Raw genomic sequence first — 19996 nt, 5'->3', positions numbered from 1 at the left:
AACCTTCATCATTAGTGTCTACTATGGAGTCTGGAGTTTATTCCGCACCTGGGTCCACTTGTCTGAAGATTATGACAGCAGGAATCAGCCAGTTATGGACCCAGCAAAGACTGATCAACTTTGCTAGGCATTGGCCTGCCAAGGACAGGCAGTTGGAACCATGAGCAGTTCCTCCAGAAGATACTTGCATCGTTGCAGAAGGACTCTGGTTTCAAGCATTCACCTGTGTGTCCTGCTACATGTCCCCAGAACTACCTGTCACCCCCAGAGCAGTACAATGGTGACCCAGAGTCTTGCTGTGGGTTCTTAAATCAATGCTCCCTAGTCTTTGAATTGCAGGCCACAAAGTTCCCCTTGGACAGGAGTAAAGTAGCCTTTATAATTTCCCTATCTTGGGCAGGCCCCAACGACTTAATGGGTGAAGGATACTCCCAGGTGTTCTGTCATAAATTTACTTCTAAGAATGATGAGGAAGGTGTTCTTTCATCTTCTAGGGTCTCAGAGGCAGCCAGCAAATTCCTCCAGCTGCATTAGGGACGCAATCTGTCGCCAAATCAGTTCCACTGATTTCCGTACCCTAGTGGCCAAGAGCAGATGGAACAATGAGGCTTTGGTCAGCTTAGATGGAACCACGGAACAGGTAGAGGATTTGGAGGACCTTATGGACAAGGCCATAAGAATCGACAGCCGTATTTCTGAAAGAAGGAGGGAGAGATGCAGCAAGTTCTCAGTTCTCAGAACTATCCAATGCCTACCTCAGGTCCTCAGTTCAATAACCACAATCATCGCCGGAAGAACCCATGCAACTTGGAAGAGCTGATGACTCCCCAGCAGAGTGAGAGCAACGCATGAGGTCGAGGTGTTGCTTATACAGTGGTAAGGCTGACCACTTCTGAGTCTGAGTCCAAGTTGTCAGGAAAATCTCCCAGGACCATTCAGTGAGGGGAGAACTGTAACAGTCTCAAGTCCCTCTCCTGTTTCATAGAGTCCCAGAGTGGTGTTATCATCCCAATTACCTTGGGAGAGACATCAGCAATCTGTGACAGCTTTAGAAACATAGAAACATAGAAAATAGGTGCAGGAGTAGGCCATTCGGCCCTTCGAGCCTGTACCGCCATTCAGTATGATCATGGCTGATCATCCAACTCAGAACCCTGTACCTGCTTTCTCTCCATACCCCCTGATCCCTTTAGCCACAAGGGCCATATCTAACTTCCTCTTAAATATAGCCAATGAACCGGCCTCAACTGTTTCCTGTGGCAGAGAATTCCACAGATTCACCACTCTCTGTGTGAAGAAGTTTTTCCTCATCTCAGTCCTAAAAGGCTTCCCCTTTATCCTTAAACTGTGACCCCTTGTTCTGGACTTCCCCAACATCGGAAACAACCTTCCTGCATCTAGCCTGTCCAATCCCTTTAGAATTTTATACGTTTCAATAAGATCCTCCCTCAATCTTCTAAATTCCAGTGAGTATAAGTCTAGTCGATCCAGTCTTTCTTCATATGAAAGTCCTGCCATCTCAGGAATCAATCTGGTGAACCTCCTTTGTACTCCCTCTATGGCAAGAATGTCTTTCCTCAGATTAGGGGACCAAAACTGCACACAATACTCTAGGTGCAGTCTCACCAAGGCCTTGTACAACGGCAGTAGAACCTCCCTGCTCCTGTACTCAAATCCTTTTGCTATGAATGCCAACATACCATTTGCCTTTTTCACCGCCTGCTGTACCTGCATGCCCACCTTCAATGACCGGTGTACAATGACACCCAGGTCTCGTTGCACCTCCCCTTTTCCTAATCGGCCACCATTCAGATAATAATCTGTTTTCCTGTTCTTGCAACCAAAGTGGATAACCTCACATTTATCCACATTAAATTGCATCTGCCATGAATTTGCCCACTCACCTAACCTATCCAAGTCACCCTGCATCCTCTTAGCATCCTCCTCGCAGCTAACACCGCCGCCCAGCTTCGTGTCATCCGCAAACTTGGAGATGCTGCATTTAATTCCCTCGTCTAAATCATTAATATATATTGTAAACAACTGGGGTCCCAGCATTGAGCCTTGCGGTACCCCACTAGTCACTGCCTGCCATTCTGAAAAGGTCCCATTTACTCCCACTCTTTGCTTCCTGTCTGCCAACCAATTCTCTATCCACATCAATACCATACCCCCAATACCGTGTGCTTTAAGTTTGCACACTAATCTCCAGTGTGGGACCTTGTCAAAAGCCTTTTGAAAATCTAAATATACCACATCCACTGGCTCTCCCCATCCACTCTACTAGTTACATCTTCAAAAAATTCTGTAAGATTCGTCAGACATGATTTTCCTTTCACAAATCCATGCTGACTTTGTCCGATGATTTCACCTCTTTCCAAACGTGCTGTTATCACATCTTTGATAACCAACTCTAGCATTTTCCCCACCACTGATGTCAGACTAACCGGTCTATAATTCCCCTGTTTTTCTCTCCCTCCTTTTTTAAAAAGTGGGATTACATTAGCCACCCTCCATTCCTGAGGAACTAATCCAGAATCTAAGGAGTTTTGAAAAATTATCACTAATGCATCCACTATTTCTTGGGCTACTTCCTTAAGCACTCTGGGATGCAGACCATCTGGCCCTGGGGATTTATCTGCCTTTAATCCCTTCAATTTACCTAACACCACTTCCTTACTAATATGTATTTCCCTCAGTTCCTCCATCTCACTGGACCCTCGGTCCCCTACTATTTCCGGAAGATTATTTGTGTCCTCCTTAGTGAAGACAGAACCAAAGTAGTTATTCAATTGGTCTGCCATGTCCTTGTTCCCTATGATCAATTCACCTGTTTCTGACTGTAAAGGACCTACATTTGTCTTGACCAATCTTTTTCTTTTCACATATCTATAAAAGTGTTTACAGTCAGTTTTTATGTTCCCTGCCAGCTTTCTCTCATAATCTTTTTTCCCTTTCCTAATTAAGCCCTTTGTCCTCCTCTGCTGGTCTCTGAATTTCTCCCAGTCCTCGGGTGTGCCGCTTTTTTTTTGCTAATTTATATGTTTCTTCTTTGGACTTGATACTATTCCTAATTTCCCTTGTCAGCCATGGGTGCACTACCTTCCCTGGTTTATTCTTTTGCCAAACTGGGATGAACAATTGTTGTAGTTCATCCATGTGATCTTTAAATGCTTGCCATTGCATATCCACCGTCAACCCTTTAAGTATCTTTTGCCAGTCTATCTTAGCTAATTCATGTCTCATACCTTCAAAGTTACCCTTCTTTAAGTTCAGAACCTTTGTTTCTGAATTAACTATGTCACTCTCCATCTTAATGAAGAATTCCCCCATATTATGGTCACTCTTACCCAAGGGGCCTCGCACGACAAGATTGCTAACTAACCCTTCCTCATTGCTCAATACCCAATCTAGAATGGCCTGCTCTCTAGTTGGTTCCTCGACATGTTGGTTCAGAAAACCATCCCGCATACATTCCAAGAAATCCTCTTCCTCAGCACCCTTACCAATTTGGTTCACCCAATCTATATGTAGATTGAAGTCACCCATTATAACTACTGTTCCTTTATAGCACGCATTTCTAATTTCCTGTTTAATGCCATCCCCAACCTCACTACTACTGTTAGGTGGCCTGTACACAACTCCCACCAGCGTTTTCTGCCCCTTAGTGTTATGCAGCTCTACCCATATCGATTCCACATCCTCCAGGCTAATGTCCTTCCTTTCTATTGCGTTAATCTCCTCTCTAACCAGCAATGCTACCCCACCTTTGGTAGACTCTGGTTCAGCGGGGAATTTTTTGGACATCAGACTGGCAAAGAAAATCCAAACTCCCAAGGTTCGTTTCCATTTTATTCATTCTCTAGACATTCATTGGATTAACTGGCCTTCTGGCACCATTCAGGGTTGGTCGACCCTTTGCCAGGATTAGTGCCTTCCTAGAGTTTCCGAGAGGCCTTCCCAAGTTTCAGAGATGCTGCCTGAGTTTATGAGTGACCTGCTGTGAATCATGTTGAGTCATCAGTCAAATGGCTTCCTGACTCCTCAAGACTCGGCTTGTACTCAACAGAGTTGGGGAGGAGCTAAAACTGGCATTAGAGGGCAACTTCTTCGAGCTCATCTGTGAAACAGCTTAAATTCTTCTCTTCAATGTCTCTTGTTTCCTTTTCAAGGTTGCTGAGGTCCTGGCATAGTTCTTGATCTACACCAACTCTCAAACTGCGGTTCTGCACAGTGGTGGGTTCCCGCTCTTGGAGCTCACCGAGCAGCCTAGCATTTTCAATATCTCCAGGAGCAGCCTGGAAGATGTGCACCTTCAGGCTGTGGCCTTTTGCGGCCCTGTGGATGACCCGATTCCTCGCAGTTGTTGCTGAGTTAAGCGTCACATGTGATTGGAATATCGAGACGGGGATGCAGCTGTTGGAGGCCTCTGTCCTTGAGTGATTGCTCTCTCTCTCCTTCTCTCTCTATCTCAATGGTGAGAGCGAGTTTGATGCAGATTCTGGAGTTGAAGAAACTCGAAATAAAGCATTGTTGCGGACAGTAATGTCGACATAGTGAGCTGTTGGTCTCCCCTCTCACTGTGGAAGGACTGATACCTCCATATTCCTCATTAGTGACAGAGAAAGAGCATGTGGGATGTCGAACTGTTGGGATGAACGGCGGTTTTGATGGACTCTACATCATGATCTCTTTGGGGGCTTCGCTGTTGCTTGCATGCCAGATGGTGCGGGGCTGATGCTTTCTGCTGGAATAAATGGGGAATGGGAGAGGGAGGACTGATGCTTTGGCACTGCTTGTGCATGGGAGTGGGGCTTTGGGGTTCTAATGTTTATCTGTCATTCATTCTTTGAGGCTTTTCTTCTGTTTCATGGATGTCTGCGAAGAGTAAGAATTTCTCTGATATATTCTCTGATTTTCTCTAATATTCTCTGATATTAAATGGAACCATTGAACCATTCAGTTGTCTAGAGTGCCTTCAGAGTATTCAGATTTGTTGGAGGTTTTTAGCAAAGGAGAGCCACTATGCTCCCCCATACAGGGACTATGAATGCGATATTAATTTACTAGCTGGTACGTGTCCTCCCTGGGGAAGGCTCTCTGGCTTGTCTGCTTCTTAGAGTCAACCTAGGGAGAAAAAAAATGGACAAGATTTTCGAAGCTATGATGTTGTCTTGCCATCCAACTTCTGTCAAGTATGTTCTTGTAAGACGTATTTTAAAAGCAGCAAAAGAACCTCTCAATGGTAAACAGTGCATAGCCATGTTTAATTTGCTACAAAGTTAACACTGTTGAGTGATACACAATTCCAAAAGGATGTGGATGTATTTGATGGCCCATCAAATGCATTGGCCACTGTGGTCCAATATAAGCTATTGGAAATCATGGATGGTGGTCATTCAAAACTGGATGAATGACGACTGCTTTGACCAATATGAGCGAATGGCTTTCTGGCCATTAGCCAGTAACATAGATAAATGGATTATTGGCTTATTGAAATATTTGGCTGATGTGAAAAACTTCAGCATTTTCCTTGAAGTCATGCTTTCAAAAACCGAACAGATGTTCTCAAGGCTCTTTTTCCCAGTTGTAAGAGCAGGAGAACTTGCTGTGCTGAAATATAGGCTTTTAACTTTCCAACATTCATTGGAAACATTCCATGTTCTTGTTTGTCACATTCCTAAATTAATAATGTCATTCTCTAAAGAACAGTCCAATTCTGCTATAAACTGTCGACAACAATGGTCTGAATTGGTACTCTGCATGATCTTGCAGCTTTCGGGCCTCCCTGACCTATATGAACATGTCATACAATCACTAAAGGATTTTCCAATTCCAAAGGAGAGAAAAATAAAGCAGCTGCTCAATCAGAATGCCTGGCTGTCACAAGAAAATTGTATCGGACCCTTTGTACTCAGGACTCAACCTTCGGTATGACACTCACTGCCTCATGCAAAGGTTCCAATGCATTTCTCTTTGTGACATCCAGGCACTCTACAAAATTTGATACAGGAAAGACAGGACTGGCAGATCTTGGCAATACCTGTTACATGAAGAGTGTCATTCAGATCCTTTCCATGACCTCTGACTTCAGGAATGCTGTTATTCTAATCAAGGAGAGTGATTCACAGTCATTAATGATGAAACTTCAATGGTTATTTGGTTTCCTGGAACATAGCCATCTCTCCATGTTTCTTTTTGAAAGCTTCATCTCCTCCAGGGTTTAATCAGAGGTTGCGAGTATTGAAGATATCTATGGGACAGGCTACATGAAGAAGAGAAGACTAGTAAAGGAGTTTCCCATGGACAGAGACATTCAGGCAATGAAGGCCGTGCAGAAGGTTGAGATCCAGAGAAAACAGTAATAGAAAGAACATTTGGTGGGAAATTGGGGTCTAGGATCTTTTGTTACTGTTGTTGCAATGTTTCCCTCCAAGAGGAAGCTTTTCCAGACACAGCTCTAGCATTTCCACCGCCTAACAAGGTTCTACAAAGGTGTGGTCCTTCAAGTGATGCTAATATTTCAATGAAGATTATGAGTGCAGGTAATTTGGCATCACAAAATGAGCAACAGCACGTGACTGCCAAGACTCCAAATAAACAGACACGAACAAAATATAAGGAGCATTCAGTGCAAGTGGTAACGTTTGAAATAGTCGGTTCCCATGGAACAGCAAAAGGGGAGAATGCACCATCTAGAATTAGTTTTTTTTGCCACAGAATGATTTTGCAGCGGCCTCTGGGGAAGAAACATGTGACTCAGCAAATTGTAGATGGTTTCTGACTTCATTAACTACTTTCTTTCACCAGAAATGCTGTTGGGTGATAGCAGATATTATTTCAATAAATGTACCTCATTACAAGAAGCGGAAGTGATAGAATTAACTGGAAGACCGCATTATCTTATCTTGACTTTATTATGACTCTCCTTTGATCCTGCAACTATGAAGCGCAGAAAGATTCTGGATAACGTATCTGCTCCTTTAGTCCTTAAACTACCTATTAGGATTAATTCAAAGAATGAGCAGAACTTTTGTGGCAAAAATCAATTATGTTAGCGAGGAAAATGGAAACTTTTTGCAGAGAAGAGATGCTGGGTTCCCTCTCAGGACATTCTGGATCCTTTTTTAAATCATGGACTTTTATTACATGTATCCTGATCAGTCTGTGCCACCAGATGCCAGCCGTAAGCGGGGTGGGGGGAGGATCCGGTCACGAACCCTTCGGATCAACAAGGTGCACTGGGTAATGGCAGGTTTCGAGTTTATTAGAGTTGCTTAATGACTACTTTTATCATTAAACTGTTACCATGTTTTTTGTAATGCTCATTATTTGATTATGGTTTCCTTTTGCCTCTCATTCTCAGGTGATTTTTTTTTTATTTTGGCCAGTTGTGTGTTCAAATCCCAAGTAAGCAAGCTCGGGATTATTCTCGTATTATTCCCCGAATAAACCTTCATTGTTAATTTCTACTATCGAGTCCTGAATTTACTCCAGCCCTGGGTCTGCTTGTCCAAAGATTATGACATCTGCGTGGGAGGTTGGTCAGGAAGGTTCAGTCACCTGGCATTCAAGATGCGGTGGTAAATTGGATTAGACACTGGCTTCACGGGAGAAGCCAGTGAGTGGTAGTAGATGGTTGCTTTTCTGACTGGTGGTGTGCTGCAGAGATTGGTGTTGGGTCTGTTGTCGCTTGTCATCTATATCAATGATCTCGATGGCAAAATGGTAAACTGGATCAGCAAATTGTGGATGCCACCAAGACTGCGGGTGCAGTGGACAGCAAGGAAGACTTTCAAAGCTTGTAGCAGCTGAGATCCGAACCAGCTGAAGAAATGGGCTAAAAATGGCAGGTGGAATGCGATGTAGATAAGTGTGAGGTGTAGCACTTTGGGTGAACCAACCAGGGTAGGTCTTACACGGTGAGTTGTAGGGCACTGAGGAATGCAGTAGAACAGGGAGATCTGGGAATACAGATCCAAAGTGGCACCACAGTTAGATAGGGTTGTAAAGAAAGCTTTTGGCACATTGGCCTTCATAAACCAGTGTATTGAGTATAGGAGTTGGGAAGAAATGTTGAAATTATAGAAGACATTAGTGAGGCCTAACTTGGAATATTGTGTGCAGTTTTGGTCACCTACCCACAGGAAAGAAGTAATTAAGATTAAAAGAATGCAGAGAAAATTTAAAAGGATGTTGCTGGGACTTCAGGACCTGAGTTATAGGGAAAGGTTGAATAGGTTAGTACATAATTCACTTGAACATAAAAGGTTGAGGGGAGATTTGACTGAGGTATACAAAATTATGAGGCGTATAGATAAGGTAAATGCAAGCAGACTTTTACCACTGCGGTTGGGTGAGATTACAATGAGAGGTCATAGGTTAAGGGTGAAAGGTGAAATGTTTAAGGGGATCATGAGGAGGAATTTCTTCACTCAGAGGGTGCTGAGGGTGCGTAATGAGCTCCCAGTGCAACTGGTGGATGCTGGTTCAATTTCAACGGTTAAGAGAAGTTTGGATAGGTATGTAAATGGGAAGGTTATGGAGGGCTAAAGCCCAGGAGCAAGCCAATGGGACTAGGCAGATTAATGATTCAGCATGGTTTAGATGGGCTGAAGGGCTTGCTTGTGTGTTGTAGTGTTCTCTGACTCCAGCCTTTAATTCATGACTCCTGCCACCTGGATTTTGATTTACAGAAGTAGCACTTTTCAGCCTAATGCTGTGTTTTTTGGAATAACTTTTGTTCAGAATGTTCTCACTGAAACTGACACACTGGTATCAATAACGTTGTGCATGGCCTGTCAAGGGCAAGCACTGAAGAAAAAGGGTTACCAGATCTGCTAAAGTTATTCTATACAATCAGTAAGGATTGGAGTAAAAATCTGAGATCGAAAATAAAAGTGGATATGCAGACAGCACTCAGTATCTATGGAAAGAGAAAGTGAGTCAAAAGTTTCATGACAATGAATCTTCATCTAAACTGGAAAAGTGGGAAAATAAAGTTGCTTTATGTTGCAAAGAGAAGGAGGGTTGGAGCAACGAGAAAGGAGCATGTCTGTGACTGAATGCAGAACAAAATTGTCAAGGTCCAGCAGTTAGAGATAAAAGGGAAAAGACATTAAAAATGAAATTTCCAGCAATGTCATTGGAGAGAAATTACAATTGCTTACTAGAAATGGTTGAATTCAACATTGAACACTGGGGGCTATAATGTGTCAGATGAAAGATGAGGCACTGTACATTGAACTTCTGTTGGGCAAGATTAGATCAATATAAGTGATCCAATCCAAGTCTGATTTCTTCAATGAAGAGGAAACCTCAGGAATGTAACAGACTAACTGTCAGTGCTTGACCTGCACATTTTGTCTTGATATTGGAGTAATGGCTACAAACTATCTGCTGGAGTGCAACGATCGGTATCTGTGGGAGGAAATGAATTGACAATATTTCGGGCTTCAACGCTTTGCACATAAAAACCCACTCTCCCATCCAGCCCAAAGCACCCACATTGATAATCACCCCCCTTCCGAAATGTTAACAATTTATTTGCTCCCACTGAGTTGGTTTGCTGTTCCAGATTCCAGCATCTGCGTTCTCTTGTGGTCCCTCTGAAGTAATGACTACTTTGACAACTTTGTTTTGCACAGCCATCCCGTATTCCCCGAACCCCACCCCTTTCATGCTTGATACTCATTCTGATGAAGGATCAGATCTGTCTCATTTCTTGAACGGGGATTTGAGAGCTCGGGGCTGGGTAGGAGAGCAAGGTGTGATGACAGTAGTTTGGGAGCCTGACGATGGGTGGGAGAATGAGGTGTGATGACGGAGATTTAGGAGCCTGAAGATGGGTGGGAGAATGAGGTGTGATGACAGTAGTTTGGGAGCCTGAAGATAGGTGGGAGAATGAGGTGTGATGATGGAGATTTGGGAGCCTGAAGATGGGTGGGAGAATGAGGTGTGATGACAGTAGTTTGGGAGCCTGAAGATGGGTGGGAGAATGAGGTGTGATGACAATAGTTTGGGAGCCTGAATGTGGGTGGGAGAATGAGGTGTGATGACAGTAGTTTGGGAGACTGAAGATGGGTGGGAGAATGAGGTGTGATGACAATAGTTTGGGAGCCTGAAGATGGGTGGGAAAATGAGGTGTGATGATGGAGAATTGGGAGCCTGAAGGTGGGTGAGAGAATGAGGAGTGATGACAATAGTTTGGGAGCCTGAAGATGGGTGGAAGAATGAGGTGTGATGATGGAGATTTGGGAGCCTGAAGGTGGGTGGGAGAATGAGGTGTGATGACAGAGATTTGGGAGCCTGAAGATGGGTGGGAGAATGAGGTGTGATGACAGTAGTTTGGGAGCCTGAAGATAGGTGGGAGAATGAGGTGTGATGACAGAGATTTGGGAGCCTGAAGATGGGTGGGAGAATGAGGTGTGATGACAGTAGTTTGGGAGCCTGAAGATAGGTGGGAGAATGAGGTGTGATGATGGAGATTTGGGAGCCTGAAGATGGGTGGGAGAATGAGGTGTGATGACAGTAGTTTGGGAGCCTGAAGATAGGTGGGAGAATGAGGTGTGATGACGGAGATTTGGGAGCCTGAAGATGGGTGGGAGAATGAGGTGTGATGACAGTAGTTTGGGAGCCTGAAGATAGGTGGGAGAATGAGGTGTGAAGACGGAGATTTGGGAGCCTGAAGATGGGTGGGAGAATGAGGTGTGATGATGGAGATTTGGGAGCCTGAAGATGGGTGGGAGAATGAGGTGTGATGACAGTAGTTTGGGAGCCTGAAGATGGGTGGGAGAATGAGGTGTGATGACAGTAGTTTGGGAGACTGAAGATGGGTGGGAGAATGAGGTGTGATGACAATAGTTTGGGAGCCTGAAGATGGGTGGGAAAATGAGGTGTGATGATGGAGATTTGGGAGCCTGAAGGTGGGTGAGAGAATGAGGAGTGATGACAATAGTTTGGGAGCCTGAAGATGGGTGGGAGAATGAGGTGTGATGATGGAGATTTGGGAGCCTGAAGGTGGGTGGGAGAATGAGGTGTGATGACGGAGATTTGGGAGCCTGAAGATGGGTCGGAGAATGAGGTGTGATGACAATAGTTTGGGATCCTGAAGGTGGGTGGGAGAATGAGGTGTGATGACAGTAGTTTGGGAGCCTGAAGATAGGTGGGAGAATGAGGTGTGATGATGGAGATCTGGGAGCCTGAAGATGGGTGGGAGAATGAGGTGTGATGACAATAGTTTGGGAGCCTGAAGGTGGGTGGGGGAATGAGGTGTGATGACGGAGATTTGGGAGCCTGAAGATGGGTCGGAGAATGAGGTGTGATGACAATAGTTTGGGATCCTGAATGTGGGTGGGAGAATGAGGTGTGATGACAGTAGTTTGGGAGACTGAAGATGGGTGGGAGAATGAGGTGTGATGACAATAGTTTGGGAGCCTGAAGATGGGTGGGAAAATGAGGTGTGATGATGGAGATTTGGGAGCCTGAAGGTGGGTGAGAGAATGAGGAGTGATGACAATAGTTTGGGAGCCTGAAGATGGGTGGGAGAATGAGGTGTGATGATGGAGATTTGGGAGCCTGAAGGTGGGTGGGAGAATGAGGTGTGATGACGGAGATTTGGGAGCCTGAAGATGGGTCGGAGAATGAGGTGTGATGACAATAGTTTGGGATCCTGAAGGTGGGTGGGAGAATGAGGTGTGATGACAGTAGTTTGGGAGCCTGAAGATAGGTGGGAGAATGAGGTGTGATGATGGAGATCTGGGAGCCTGAAGATGGGTGGGAGAATGAGGTGTGATGACAATAGTTTGGGAGCCTGAAGGTGGGTGGGGGAATGAGGTGTGATGACGGAGATTTGGGAGCCTGAAGATGGGTCGGAGAATGAGGTGTGATGACAATAGTTTGGGATCCTGAATGTGGGTGGGAGAATGAGGTGTGATGACAGTAGTTTGGGAGACTGAAGATGGGTGGGAGAATGAGGTGTGATGACAATAGTTTGGGAGCCTGAAGATGGGTGGGAAAATGAGGTGTGATGATGGAGATTTGGGAGCCTGAAGGTGGGTGAGAGAATGAGGAGTGATGACAATAGTTTGGGAGCCTGAAGATGGGTGGGAGAATGAGGTGTGATGACAGTAGTTTGGGAGCCTGAAGATAGGTGGGAGAATGAGGTGTGATGATGGAGATTTGGGAGCCTGAAGATGGGTCGGAGAATGAGGTGTGATGACAATAGTTTGGGATCCTGAAGGTGGGTGGGAGAATGAGGTGTGATGACAGTAGTTTGGGAGCCTGAAGATAGGTGGGAGAATGAGGTGTGATGATGGAGATTTGGGAGCCTGAAGATGGGTCAGAGAATGAGGTGTGATGACAATAGTTTGGGATCCTGAATGTGGGTGGGAGAATGAGGTGTGATGACAGTAGTTTGGGAGACTGAAGATGGGTGGGAGAATGAGGTGTGATGACAATAGTTTGGGAGCCTGAAGATGGGTGGGAAAATGAGGTGTGATGATGGAGATTTGGGAGCCTGAAGGTGGGTGAGAGAATGAGGAGTGATGACAATAGTTTGGGAGCCTGAAGATGGGTGGGAGAATGAGGTGTGATGACAGTAGTTTGGGAGCCTGAAGATAGGTGGGAGAATGAGGTGTGATGATGGAGATTTGGGAGCCTGAAGATGGGTCGGAGAATGAGGTGTGATGACAATAGTTTGGGATCCTGAAGGTGGGTGGGAGAATGAGGTGTGATGACAGTAGTTTGGGAGCCTGAAGATAGGTGGGAGAATGAGGTGTGATGACGGAGATCTGGGAGCCTGAAGGTGGGTGGGAGAATGAGGTGTGATGACAGTAGTTTGGGAGCCTGAAGGTGGGTGGGAGAATGAGGTGTGATGAGAATAGTTTGGGAGCCTGAAGGTGGGTGGGAGAATGAGGTGTGATGACGGAGATCTGGGAGCCTGAAGATGGGTGGGAGAATGAGGTGTGATGACAGCAGTTTGGGAGCCTGAAGATGGGTGGGAGAATGAGGTGTGATGACAGTAGTTTGGGAGCCTGAAGATGGGTGGGAGAATGAGGTGTGATGAGAATAGTTTGGGAGCCTGAAGATGGGTGGGAGAATGCGGTGTGATGAGAATAGTTTGGGAGCCTGAAGGTGGGTGGAAGAATGAGGTGTGATGAGAATAGTTTGGGAGCCTGTAGATGTGTGGGAGAATGCGGTGTGATGATAGTAGTTTGGGAGCCTGAAGATGGGTGGGAGAATGAGGTGTGATGACGGAGATCTGGGAGCCTGAAGGTGGGTGGGAGAATGAGGTGTGATGAGAATAGTTTGGGAGCCTGAAGGTGGGTGGGAGAATGAGGTGTGATGACGGAGATCTGGGAGCCTGAAGATGGGTGGGAGAATGAGGTGTGATGACAGTAGTTTGGGAGCCTGAAGGTGGGTGGGAGAATGAGGTGTGATGACAGTAGTTTGGGAGCCTGAAGATGGGTGGGAGAATGCGGTGTGATGACAGTAGTTTGGGAGCCTGAAGATGGGTGGGAGAATGAGGTGTGATGACGGAGATTTGGGAGCCTGAAGATGAGTGGGAGAATGAGGTGTGATGACAGTAGTTTGGGAGCCTGAAGGTGGGTGGGAGAATGAGGTGTGATGACAGTAGTTTGGGAGCCTGAAGGTGGGTGGGAGAATGAGGTGTGATGATGGAGATTTGGGAGCCTGAAGATAGGTGGGAGAATGAGGTGTGATGATGGAGATTTGGGAGCCTGAAGATAGGTGGGAGAATGAGGTGTGATGACGGAGATCTGGGAGCCTGAAGATGGGTGGGAGAGTGGGAAAGCCCAGATGGAGCTTCCACAAGCTGGAAGGTAATTTTAGAGGAGGCTGGGTGCTTGGGGCTTGGTGGGAGAATAACGTTTTTGTTTTTGTAGTTTTGGGAGCTTCCTGTCTTTTGCACTTTGTTTATTTGTCCATCTTGTTGTGTGCATTTTTAATTTGTGCTTCTTTGTACTTACTGTCAATACCCCCAAGAACGTGAACCTCAGGGTTGTACACAGTGATAATAAACTTGCTAACAAATTTACTTTGAACATTCAACTTTGAGTTCCTCCAGCTGATGTTTGGAACCATTAATTCAATATTGAGTGAATAGAACCAGAGACTGCCTGACTGGCTGAGTGTTTCTGACATCTACTTTTTTTTAACCAGTTGTGATATTAATTCATCTTACTCATTTACATTTCTCATTGAGAAATAAGTTCTAAACTAAAAAAAATTTAGTTACTGCCTGTTGTGTGGTAATTGCATAGCAACACAGGGTGGCATGGTAACGTAAGGCTATTACAGTGCCAAAGACCCGGGTTCAATTCCCACTGATGTCTGTAAGGAGTTTGTACATTCTCCCCATGACCATCTAGGTGTCGCTTAGGTGTTCCGGTTTCCTCCCACATTCCAAAGACGTATGGGCTGGTAGGTTAACTGGTCACATGCGTGTAATTGGGTGGTGTGGGCTCGTTGGGCCGTAAGAGCCCGTTGCCGAGTTGTATCTCTAAATAAATAAATAAAAACAACCACTTCAGAAAATGAATTTAACATGAGTTACATTTCCATATAATGTCTCATTATTAATTCATTTCTCCTTAACCGATTCCACCCAGGAATTAAATATTCATTCTACTTTTAAAACATGCCTTTTACCCATCTAAATTGTACCACGGTTAACAAGACAGTGCCATAATTACAACTGACGTAGCACTATTTTTGGATCTAGAAATTCCCTCACCTGCATCTGAATTGAATGGCCGATTTTTAATCTCTCCAATTACCATCGTCTGGTTTCATTTCTTGAATGTGGAAGTCTGAGGTCATCGACTTAGAAAGACAAATCTGAAAGCTACAAACATTTTTTTTATATATTATGGGAGAACAACAGCATAAAAGGGATTTGGGCTTTGATGCACTGATGAATTGTTGGCTGCTGTCTCCAGGATGCTGACCAGTGAAGGGGAGTGCATATTCACTGGAATGCTATTAGGAATTACGGACTTAAAGAGTGTGCTTAGGTGATACAAACTTGAGTTTAGGAGACTGAAGGGTGATCTTATTGCATGTTTAAAAATGGAAGTTCCACTGGGAACTGGCTACTGGTATGTATCCTTTAAGTGAAAAGCTTTACCGTAGGTTTCCCAAGGCCTTCCTACCTCCATTCATCTCACCAGTCCATCCTGGATGGATTGGGGTGAATTGGTGAGAGGGATGGGAAATCACCTTCAACCAAAGGGCAATGGAAATTGAAACCTACCCCCAGGATAAAGCATGGATGCTGGGCCAAATGAGTTTCTTGTTACTGAAGCTGACATTCTTTTGTTCCATTTGAAACAAATGAGGTTAAAAAGAACTGATCAGCCACGATGCTTGAAAGGTTAATATATGTCTTTTTAAGCATAGTGGGAGGATGGTATTGTACCTCTGGGCATAATACTGGCAAAACCTAACAGTTTAGGAAATCTATCTCATGATCTAAAAGTGAAATTGATTGAACGCCTTTGAGTATTTACTGTGCTTGTTGTAACTTTATCATTTTGTTTCCGTTCCCTCTTACTTAGTCACCAACTCTATTTTAAATTATTTTGCCACTTACTCACACTAAGGGACAATTTACTGGGAAAAAATAATGATCTCTGTGATATTGCAGAATACTGGAGCACCTGACAGAGATTGAGCTGTGAGGAAACCCCACAAACTGCATTCGGACAGCACCGAGTCCAGATCCCTCGGGCAATATTCAACGAGGAGCTGTTTGAACAAGTTCCAGTCAGAAATGTGCAGTGGTAAGAACCAGCTATGGGTGGGTACCTTCTAAGTTAAAACTTTTCTGTGGGTATTTTCAGGACATCCGTTTCTATTGCTCTTACCAATCTACCCAGAACACAACCCTGAACCTCCTTCCCTCACCACCATTATACGTGTTCAACCTGCTTATGACCATATCACTATCCATTCTCCCACCGCTGCCCCAACCCAACTCTGATGCCAACTCTCTTCCCACCACCCCCAAATTCCTAAATCCAACTGTTACTTTGACTTCCCCACCTCTGAATTCCTTTCTACCTTTACCTTCCACCTTCCCACAATGGGAGCAGGTAGTCCCTCAGTGTTACGGACAGAATCTGCAGATGCTGGAAATCCAGAGCAACACACACAAAATGCCGGAGGAGCTCAGCAGGTCAGGCAGCATCTATGGAAATGAATAAACAGTCAACGTTTCAGACTGAGACCTGCTGAGCTCCTCCAGCATTTTGTGTGTGTTCCTTTAGTTTCATGTCTTGTCTTGGCCAACAGTACTGAATTCACCATTTGTGAAATGCCTGTTAATGTTGACAGCTGAGTTTAACATAATTGTTTGATAAGATGTAATCTAATGGTCATTTTCAATATTTAACCTTACTTAAGGATTGGTTGATACTGAACAACATTTAGACTCAGGAGAACCTGCAGCCTTCCTTGCCATGGCTTCAGAATAAACGAGTCAGTATCTGGGCTAAGCTTCTATCTTGACCCTTATTCCTAGCTATCATTTGCTTACAATGCAGCTTCCTGATCTAGGGAGCTATAAAGCACCGAGTCCAGAGTCCTAACTGATCTGGTGGGACATTTATCTTCTGACTGGAAACATGGTGTACAAAGAATGAACGAAGAAGAATGCTGAGCCAAGACACTGAGGGAAGGGCATCTGTTACTAATAAGATGTTATTGTTCACAATGAGGTCAATGATACTTGCTGTTAATTGAAACTATGTCACAGTCCCCCTCCTTCCCATTTTACTCTGCATGAAGTTGATTAATGCCACCTAGAGACACAAATGCTTTCATTTAGTTCCAAAATCCAATTTGGCTCAGAGAAAACAGAATTTATTTCCAGTCTCTTTATCTGGTCCAATACAGCACTGAATATTTGTACTCTGGAAACCAAGTCTGACTTTTAGACATTATTGAAGATTTGGAAATATTTTTCTCAGTCCACATAGTTCCACGTAATTAGTTGCCCTGTGAATATCAGAATCACTAACTTATTTGACATGATATTTGTGGCAGCTGTATATTGCAAAGACATTAAAGTTACTATTCATTACAAAATACATAATAGTACAACATTATTGAAAAGGTAGAGTTCATGGGTTCCTAGAGTGTTCAGAAATCTGGTGGCAGAGGGGAAGAAGATGTTCCTAAATCACTGAATGTGTCTCTTCAGCTATCTACTCCCCAATGGTAATAACAAGAACAAGAATAATGGAATTTAATGCAGACAAGTGCAAGGTTTTTCACTTCAGTAGGACCAACCAGGGTAAGTCTTACAAGATCAAGTGTGGTAGATCAAGGAGATCTGGGAATACAGGTCCATAATTTGTTGAAAGTGGCGTCACAGGTAGATGGGGTCATAAAGAAAGCTTTTGGTACATTGGCCTTCATAAACTACAGGAGATAGGGTGCTATGTTGAGGTTGTATAAGACGTCGGTGAGGCCTTGTTTGGAGTATCGTCTTCAGTTTTGGTCACCTACCTACAGGAAAGATGAAAACAAGGTTGAAAGAATGCAGAGAAAATTTACAAGGATGTTGCTGGGTCTGGAAGACCTGCGTTATAAGGAAAGATTGAATAGGTTAGGACTGTATTCGTTAGGACATATAAGATTGAAAGGAGATTTGATAGAGGTATACAAAATTATGAGAGGGAAAGCTAGGGTAAATGCAAGTAGGTATTTTCCATGGAGATTGGGTGGAACTACAACCAGAGATCATGAGTTAAGGGTGAAAGGTGAAAAGTTTAAGGGGAATATGAGGGGAAACATCTTCACTTAAAGGGTCCTGAGAGTGTGTTATGAGCTGCCAGTACAGATGGTGCATGTGAACTTGATTTCAACGTTTAAGAGAAGTTTGGGTAGGCACATGAGGGTATGAAGGGCTATGGTCCTGGTGTAAGTCGATAGGAGTAGGCAGTTTAAATGGTTTTGGCATGGATTAGATGGGCCAAAGGGCCTGTTTCTGCGCTGTAAGTCTCTGTGACTCTAAAAGGGCAATACCCCTGCTGAACATTTTTAGTGATTTATGAATTGAATTGAATTGTATTTATTTCTTATATCCTTCACACACACGAGAAGAAAAAATCTTTACGTTATGCCTCCGTCTGAATGTGTAATGTGCAAATTATAGTAATTTGTAATAAATAGTATGTACAGTAAGATATACAACATAGGTCAATAAAGCTTAGAAATACGATTGTGTCAGCATGAGTTAATCAGTCTGATGGCCTGGTGGAAGAAGCTGTCCTGGAGCCTGTTGGTTCTGGCTTTAATGCTGTAGTACCGTTTCCCAGATGGTAGCAGCTGGAACAGTTTGTGGTTGGAGTGACTTGGGTCCCCAATGTCCTTTTGGACCCTTTTTAACGCACCTGTCACTGTAAATGTCCTGAATAGAGGGAAGTTCACATCAACAGATGCGCTGGGCTGTCCGCACCACTCTCTGCAGTCTCTGCACTCTCTGTCATTTTCCCGAGGCACTGTCTCTTGAAGATGCCCTTGATAGTGGGGAGGGTTATGTCTGTGATGGAGATGGCCGAGTCTTCAACCCTCTGCAGCCTCTTGTGATTCCATACTAGTGTCCGATGTAACCAGTCAGAATGCTCTCCACCTACACATCTATAGAAATTAGTATATATCTATACGAATAAGAGGCTCCGGCCTTCTCAGCTGATATCTTCAGTAAATAACATTGTCTTAAGTGGCTCAGTAGAGTTATATCAAATTCATAAGGCAATAACTGGTACAACATACATAGTTCGCTGGATGTGAGTTCCTGACAGGATTATCTTTGTTTTTAGATTACTGCAGAATGAAAGGGAAGCAAAAGAACACTGTGGACCAACTGCTGTCAATCATGGAGTGAATTAGGTATCTCAAGAGTCAGAAATAGCCTTCTGCATGCATACCGCCTTGCCTGAATAGCTGGCACTCAGTATCGGGACCGAGCAAAGGGATGTCCATGAAGCTCAACTAAGAAGGCAGAGGGGAATGGATATAAAGCATATAAAGAGGAAAATGATGGAATTCATAAATATAAATTGTGTTAGCAAGATCCCTATGGAGAGCATAGTCAAGTCTTATGAGAAGTTAAAGCATCCTTTAATGCCTGGAATTGCAAATGACAAACTACCATGGAAGTTCCATGAGTTTTGTGATGCACTATGGCAAACATGCAGATATTTACATATGAAATTTATGTGTTACAGCAAAAACATTTCTGTACACCAATTTCCTCAAGCATTATTTCTGTTTATTTTGTACAGGCCCAAACTATATAAAATTATAGTTGTGAAGAGTACTATTGATTTACACCAGTCATGTCACTTTATACACTTAGAACCCTCCTATTAGGTCTAGCAGAACATGACACCAGAAAGTATCAGCTCAGTTGGAGAGTAACTGCTTATCGCAGGTTATTAGCATTAATTTCCTTTTTAGCAATTGTAATAATTAATAATACTCCATTTTCATTTCCTTTCGCATGAATACCTATTATCATCAAATAAAAACCACTGTAACTATCTAAATTCTTAAATAATGTTATGAATACTATTATGAATAAGATATTTAAATGAACATTTAATCTGAACTAAAGCAGAGATTGCAGGAACCACCCAGCAAATCAGGCAGTATCTGTGGAGAAAAAGAATAAACATTTCCGATCAATAACTTATTATCAGGTCTTTCCTAATAAAAAGTCATTAAAATGAAACAATAACTCTGCTTCCTTCTCTGCAGATACTGCATGGCATGCTGAGTATTTCCAGCATTCTCTGATTTATTTCAGATTTCCAACATCTGCTGTATTTTATCTTTGATTTAATCTGAGTACATTATAAAATTCAAAAACACTTGCTATAGAAATTATTAGCAAAATTTAAAATAATTAAATCTTGATTTAAATCAGCAATACCAGTATGAAGACGTTTGTATGAAACTTTGGGCT

General features: G+C 43.6%; 1 pseudogene; it reads left to right on the top strand.

Moving 5' to 3' along the window:
• The first annotated feature begins 5413 nt into the window (after positions 1–5413).
• LOC140724539 (ubiquitin carboxyl-terminal hydrolase 35 pseudogene) lies at positions 5414–6346 on the top strand (annotated as a pseudogene).
• The last annotated feature ends 13650 nt before the right edge of the window (positions 6347–19996 follow it).

This window comes from Hemitrygon akajei, chromosome 3 (assembly GCF_048418815.1).
Source record: "Hemitrygon akajei chromosome 3, sHemAka1.3, whole genome shotgun sequence".
NCBI lineage: Eukaryota > Metazoa > Chordata > Chondrichthyes > Myliobatiformes > Dasyatidae > Hemitrygon > Hemitrygon akajei.
This window is presented reverse-complemented; position numbering and strand designations above follow the sequence as displayed.